Source organism: Urocampus carinirostris, chromosome 2, assembly GCF_059441175.1.
Source record: "Urocampus carinirostris isolate Australia breed hairy pipefish chromosome 2, RoL_Ucar_1.0, whole genome shotgun sequence".
Taxonomy (NCBI): domain Eukaryota; kingdom Metazoa; phylum Chordata; class Actinopteri; order Syngnathiformes; family Syngnathidae; genus Urocampus; species Urocampus carinirostris.
Window position 1 is genome coordinate 10,820,279 of NC_142350.1, and position 5,533 is coordinate 10,825,811.

The 5,533-nt window shown below is 37.4% G+C and overlaps 1 pseudogene; it reads left to right on the plus strand.

Annotated features, from left to right (window-relative positions):
• The first annotated feature begins 920 nt into the window (after positions 1 to 920).
• On the plus strand, positions 921 to 1,039 carry LOC148371019 (U2 spliceosomal RNA; annotated as a pseudogene).
• Positions 1,040 to 5,533: the final 4,494 nt, after the last annotated feature.

Genomic DNA, 5,533 nt, shown 5'->3' on the forward strand with positions numbered 1-5,533 from the left:
CAACTTTTAAGCCAGTTCACAAAGTACAATTCATCCCCTTGGACAAACCTTGAGCGGTTTTGAGAATATTTTACCTGCAGCGTGAAGTAAAATCAGTTTAATTTGTCCACAAGTCGGGCTATTAAAAGGTGCAAACAATTTGCTCCTGCTGTTTTTTTTTAAGATGCTTATGTCTTAAGGGTGAAAAAGACATGCAGGAGATTAGTTGAAATCAACCTGAAGATGCTTGAACTCTGCATGAACTCGAGAGTGCCGAGGCTGCATTATCAAGATAGACTCGGGAAAAGAAAAAAATAAAGCAAACCCGACTCACTTTTCCAGCTAGTTTGCATTTGTGTCACTCACATTTTCCTAGCTATCTTATCCAAACACCTGTAATGAGGGCTCCCTGCGGCGCTAGCATCAAAAGACATGTTGAAGAGACAGAAAGGAGGAGGGGTGGGACGTTGAATTCAATGTCAACCCGAGCTGCAGTTGACAAAGCTCAAAAGGGGAGAAATGAGCACACTTTTCTTACCAGCGGGAAGTCGCGGTACACGTATGTTTGATTGGAGGCGGTGCGGGAGAACAATTTAGAATTTTTGCTTTGGTTTTATGAATTGGGCGTGCTGCATTCAAGACTGCTGGGAAGTTGAAAAACATCACACGGAGATAACGAGGTAGGCAAAATCAACTGTGGGGAATCTTTGACAGTTTTTTGTTTTCTCCGAGCTTCACTATCAGCAATCAGTCTGTACCAAAAGTTGGTGACCTTATCCCTGCCTTAAACTTAGTAAGTACACATTGTAAGTGTTGTAAAGGGACCGTGTGAATTATTTGACTCTGAGTTGTCACTGTATTGTGTCATGATGCTAGGTCCTCAGCTTGGCCTTTACCGGCTGTGATTTTTGGACTGTGGACCTTAATGTGATGCTAGGACCTTAGCTTGGCCTTTTAGTGAGCACAGATTTTTGCAATCTGGAGATGGAATAAGAGCTTGCTCTGTCCACTCCACGCATCGGCCCGGTATTGCAGTACCTCCGGGAACGGTGCATTCGCAATGATCGCAGCAAGGCTTTAGGGCTAGGACCTTAACTTGGCCTTTTGGCTGAGAGTAAGAGTCCCGGGTCCTTGGCTTTGTAGCGTATTATGAACTGACCGATAACGGATAATGGATAATGAATAACGAAGATAGAACGATAACCCTTAAAAACCCTAAACCCCAACTGAAAACAAGTGCTACGAAGCATTAAAAGAATTGCTAACTACGGAGACTCACAGTCACAGAAACGCACTATTTTACTTATTTTTTGCCAAGCCTTTTTGAGGTTTTTGGGTACCTGTAGCAGCAAGATGACTGACAAATATGCAAGCTTCGTTTAGGTGAGGCTCGTGAAAATGCAAAATTCTCGACCACCGAGTGCTGAAAAAAAAATCATTCATGTGTTCTTTCGTATTGTTCAAATCAATACCGTATTGATTTTTTTAATGAATAGATTGTTTTTCCAACTAGGAGGCGCTGCATGAAACAATGTTCCTTTAAGCATCCAACATCGCGTTCTCTGACTTGACTTCAAATACACGGTTTATGAATCTCAATAAAAATTATGAGCACGATTCAATTTTTATTGCCATTCAAAAACAAATTGCTCTTGGCTCAAACATTTGCTTATTATAGGTATAATTTTATCTTTTTTCTTGAATAAATAAGCAATCCTTAGAAATAAAACAAATATTTTATCCAGGGAATCGTAGCGTAATACAGGTAAAATCGTGACTCAGGAATTCAGCCCAACATGAACCAGCCGGAACTTGATCGATTACCTTGATTTGAAGGATCGAACCCGAAGTAAACCTGAAGCTGCATTTTGATGCTGTGTGTACATTGGCGCTTCTGCCTTCTTTGGCTGAAGTATGGGTAGCGCCAAATTGCAGCGCTGAGGTGCATGTTAGAGATTACTTCAGGCTTGGTACCTCAAATGGTAAATGGTTTGCTTTAATATAGCGTTTTTCAAGTGAATGAAGACCTCCCAAAGTGCTTTACAATGTGCTTCACACACTCACACACCAATAGCGGCCATGCAGTCATGCTTTAATCGGGGCATTAGGGATTCAGTGTCTTGCCCAAAGACTTCGTAGCCGGGAATCGAACCTGCGATCTCTTGATCCCAAGACGAGCTCTCAACCTCCTGAGCTAATGCCGCGCAGCACAGGATCTATTTACAGTTACTTCAAAATGATATAACTCAAGTAAAAATAAAAATTACTCAACCCAAAAATTACTTGAATAAAAGTAAGTGCATGCTGTGCAGATCCTCTAAGAAGAAAATAAAAGGGAGAGAGAAACCCTGTCCGGCCCGACTTAATTTTTTCCCCAAAATTCGGGCTGGGCCCAAGATCTTACCTCTATGGTATAATATTAGAAAAATGTTCTATCTAGACTAGAAAAAAATACTTCAGAATAGAGCTGTAACAACAAATGGATGAAAACGATTAAAATCGATGATTAATAGTTCATCGTTGTGTCACGCTATGTATGCGTCATCTAGCACCTGGCGAAGCCTGTGACGTCACACGCAGCGGGAGTTGGCGAGCATAACAGAGCGAAGTGGAGTGCAAACTAAGGCGCAATTTTTAAGGCTACCGTCAATTCATGAAACATGACGGACACAGAGAAAAAGGTTTGGCAGAAGTCCGCAAAAGTGTGGGAGCACCCCACACTTCACAAAACAAATCAGTGCGTCACTTGCAAGCTTTGCAAAAGTTAAATGGCAAGGGAGCACCACGATTGTGAGGCAACGATCAAAACCAAGACAGAGTCACCGATAAGCATGAAGGGAACTTAGTAGAAGTATTTGTTTTTATTCGTTTGATTATAATTTGATTAATTGATTAAGTGTAGAAACGTAACTTCCGTCTCTGGTAGCGGGATGATGTTAGTGTTTGCTTTTAAGCTGATTAATGACGCGCGTGTGTGTGTATTTCAGTTAAATAATCTTAAGCAGTGTTTATTTATGCTTTATATAAAAACACTCAACTTTCACACAACCGTGGTAAGCTTGAGCATCAAGTTTAAATTTTTTGGGGGGAAGAAACATTACGTTGGTCGCTGGTTCCCTGAATGATGTGCTGCGTTTCCTTGATAGCTAAATAGTTACTGTGTGTGTAGGCAAGATACTATTTTTCAGTTAAATGAAAGAAAACAACAAAGAGCCTTTTTTTACACTTTATAAATGTCCCTACCACTTTATTTTAAAAGAAAGTATTTATCTGCTGGTGTACAACATACTTTTGTATCGATTTGTTTTGTTATTTGACAAACACTGATTTTTTTTAATTGTTTAATATTGTAGAATCTTCTTTTTTGTGCACTATTTTATTATTTGTCCACAAAATTTCAATATTGGAGTAAAGGAGAGGAAATTAATGATGTGTTTTTCTTATACAACTCTTTGATAATCGAAAAAATAATAGTCAGATTCATTGATTATAAAAATAATAACTAGTTGCAGCCCAACTTCAGACTAAGAAAATAATCCACCTGCTACAAACGATGATTTTGCTTAGAGACCTTTTGTTTTTTTAATTGGTCAAAATTAAAAAGTTAAAACTGACTTCAATTTATAAAAGTTTCACTTAAAATTTGCAGAATGTTTTTTCCACTGGCTAGGTGTTTTTGAATGTTTTTTAATTTCATTTTTTTTATTAAGTAGCAAGGTGGCCATTCATTTCGATGATGACTTAACCTGTATTTAGCCAATTATTGAAATTAATATTGTTTTTTTTATTGAATCAAGTTTTTTAGCACTAGGACACACTAAATTAAACACATTGTCATTTTAGAGTATCCCAAATGATTTTTCACATTCTAAAACTCACTTACTTTCCTGTTGTGCTGAGTTTGGTGATTGAAGTATTTTATTTGCATCTAATTATCTGAAAAGAAAGCTGATTGAGCCACTCTTTTGTCAAGCTATAATCACTTAAACGACACACGATGCATTTACAGAAGTACGTAATTTGCACGCATAGAGTAAGGCTGGTGCAGACAAAAACAATTAACAGGCTTCATTTTCATTTTTGTGTCAGATCCATCACATAACTTCTGGAAAAAATAACCTATCAAAGAAAATTTATTACAAACATAAGGATTATTTTAGAATTACAGTATAAAAGTGGTTTACCTTTTCAGTCTTTTCTTTTTTTCCATCAAACATTGTATTGTGCATTCTGCTAAATAGTCCTTAAGGGAGTGGCTATTGGTAAAAAATGAAGCAATACATGTTTACAGGTATACTATACAGTAATTTGGTTGTAAAAATAAATGCTGTGGCCGGTAAAAAGGGTGTGCGCTTTGGTCTTCTATCTGTAATAGCGTATTTATTTGTGTAATACTATTCCTAACACGGGTAATTTTTGGAAGCCTCTGATAACGGGGTTTCACTGTGATGGAAATGTATCATTTATTCTTTTTGTTCCCAATATTACTCAAATACAACACGATGTAAGATAATTAAGTTTATAGATTCGGATATATCATTTAATTAAGGCAAGTGCACAATTTTCAGTCCTTGCTGATACAAAGTGCTGATGCCATTGTTAGTCTGTATAAGAGATGTTCTAAAACGGTTTTCTACCGACTGATACTGATATTCGTCTTGGGCAGTCATCGATACAGATACCAGCAATACAGAAAAAAAATTCCACAAAAATTAAAAATTCGAAAATGTATATACCTGAAAATGCCGTGAAAGAAAAAAGCATCAAATGTTATTCATAGTTTAAAAATAATAATAATAAAGAAAAGCATATAAAACCTGTCCCATGACCTCTAAAAATTGTAAAAAAATTAAGATTTCTACTTCAGGGATATTTGCCTACCACGGGTTCTTAACAAAGGTTAAGTGTATTGTAACTGCATCACTCATTAGCTACAAAGTTGAACATTGAAGAGTAATTTGCCTGGATCTTATACACACAACGCTTTAACCCGTAGAACCAAAGTATTTTACACGGTAAATTGAAGTGCAGTGAAGTGAGATTTAATGTATGTCAGGGTCATGTTGACTCGCAAAGGGGAAGCCGGAGCTCCGCGATGGCATCAATGCTGCAGGAGACGAGTTTGAAAACGGCAAAGCTCTCAATTTTCCAGTCCATTTATTCCCCCAAAACTTCACTTAAGGTCACGGGCTTTGGTCAGTGACACAAAAGAAGGGAGCTCGCAAATGTAGCCTGCCAAACTGAGTCCTGTGACAAGTACCGAAGATATGACGGAGAATCCTGGGAGGACAGTGGACAACAGCGCCAGTCTGACGCTTTACCAGGCTGTTAAATGTAAAAAAAGTTTGAAACTAAAGTTTATGGTACAAAAAAAATCTGTTATCTTAATGCTAACACAGTTTTTTTTCTCAATTTTATATAAATGTAAGGGAAGGCAAGAGTAGGTATTGGAATTTTGTTTTACGACCATTTAGAGTGTATTTTCTTTCATTCCCTTCAACATGTCACATGAGAGGTGCTAATTCTACCTTAATAATTATAGTGTATACTGATA